The 1,932-nt window shown below is 38.4% G+C and overlaps 1 protein-coding gene and 1 long non-coding RNA gene across 5 annotated transcripts in view; both read right to left on the bottom strand.

The window, feature by feature from the left end:
• GRIP1 (glutamate receptor interacting protein 1) overlaps positions 1 to 1,932 on the bottom strand; it is a 713,425-nt gene that overhangs the window by 605,323 nt on the left and 106,170 nt on the right. The gene's annotated exons all lie outside the window — the stretch shown is intronic.
• Positions 1 to 1,932, bottom strand: part of LOC141585144 (uncharacterized) — an 83,589-nt gene that overhangs the window by 3,582 nt on the left and 78,075 nt on the right. The window lies entirely within an intron of this gene.

A 1,932-nucleotide genomic window follows, 5' to 3' on the forward strand; every position in this document is an offset into this window, starting at 1 on the left:
GAAATAGAGAAATCTAGAAAACTGATCAAAGTTGGAGTTTAATGAGAAGTGGTACAAAATTCCATCTGTATGTCCACAAGATATACATGGCCTGTTGAAAAACAACAGATTTATGAATATTTTAGGAGAATTTATTAAAAATATTTTCCATACAGGGCCAGGCGTGGTGGCTCAAGCCTGTAATCCCAGCACTTTGGGAAGCCGAGGTGGGTGGATCACGAGGTCAAGAGATCAAGACCATCCTGGTCAACATGGTGAAACCCCGTCTCTACTAAAAATACAAAAAATTAGCTGGGCATGGTAGCGTTTGCCTGTAATCCCAGATACTCAAGAGGCTGAGGCAGGAGAATTGCCTGAACCCACAAGGCAGAGGTTGTGGTGAGCCGAGATCGCGCCATTGCACTCCAGCCTGGGTAACAAGAGCAAAACCCCGTCTCCAAAAAATATATATACATATTTTCCATACAAAGTAAACTCTGAACCAGCACATACAAGACTTCCTTTTGCAATACCAGCGTCTGGCACTGCTTGTTGCTCAAGTTCCTGAAGAGGAGAGACTGAGAGAGGAGCAAACACAGAACAGGGAGAAAAAAAACAAGAAAACAGAGTTTTCAAAGAAAAAATGAACAACCAACAGTGCTAGGGAAGTAGAAGGCAGGGAATTTGGGTAGGAAAAGAAGGGCGAATGACTTTACGTGGAAAAAAGCAAGCACCTAGAAATATGTTTCCAAATAACCATTTAGAGTTTGTTATTTGGAATTCTATAAGCAGCTTGCCCTCAGAAACAATGTCATGAGAAGTAAAGTTTAACAAAAAACTACAAAAACTGTTTTGACAGGTATGTGGATGTTACAGACCAAGATACAGAAGACTGGGAGGTTCAGAAGGATTTTTTCTTTAATCAGCTGCCTCTCTCTTTCTCTGGGGAATACGCTTGGCCTCAATTTTTTTTAAGCTCATTTGTTCATCAAATATTTACTGAATACTTACACAGGTATTTGTTAAGTGTCTGTGCCCCCACTAAATTCTAAGCTCCATGAGAGCAAGTACAAGCGTACACTGTGCCCTTCTGCATGCTACCATTACTGCCATTAGTGCCTGGCATCCAGAAAATGATAATTGGTTAATGGTTGAATGTTGATCAAATGAACAAATGTATTTCTAAAAAACATTGTTTGTCTACCCTACTGTATTTCAAAAGGGTGGATTTCTATGCAGAGCTGCCATATAAACTTTTTAGAAAGTAGCCTAGTAGTGTAGGAATGATGTTTTGAGTCAGAAAGGTATCCATAAATAGGCCAGTTTTGCCTGAGAACCAACACTTGAAGTCAGCCTTACAAAAATACCATATATATATATATATATATATATATATATATATATATATATATAGTACTATATTTCCTCCTCTCTTTGGGGTATTAAAATTTTTCTATTTTTGCTATGGCTGTGGTAGTGGTGATGCAAGCATAGCCCAAGCTAACGGTTTAAAATTTAGAAAGAAAACAGCCTATTTCCTTTAATAATAAGAGGAAATCTTCAGGAGAGGCAAGGTTTTAAAATGGATGGAAACCTACTAACAGAATTAATATAGTATCATAAACAATTTTATGCAAAGAAACTTCCACATTGAACTTCAAAAGGGAAAGGAACTGAGACAGGAAAAATGGGTCTAGTGGAGAGAAATTTTCTGATTAGGAAAAGATAGTCAGTGGAGAGCCTTTTACAGGCCCTGACTCAAGCATGAGGCCTTTGCAACATGCCTGTCTTATGACTAAACAATGCCACGTAGACCAAATAATATTAAAAAGCAAAAGTGGCCTCTCTGCCAAAAACAGGCAGGAAGCAGTAAGAACTGGGCATCCCCTATGAAGCCATGGCTATAAGATGTCGATTAAAGAAGACAACAGATAAAAAACTGCAAACACATAC

This window comes from Saimiri boliviensis, chromosome 7, assembly GCF_048565385.1.
Source record: "Saimiri boliviensis isolate mSaiBol1 chromosome 7, mSaiBol1.pri, whole genome shotgun sequence".
Lineage (NCBI taxonomy): Eukaryota > Metazoa > Chordata > Mammalia > Primates > Cebidae > Saimiri > Saimiri boliviensis.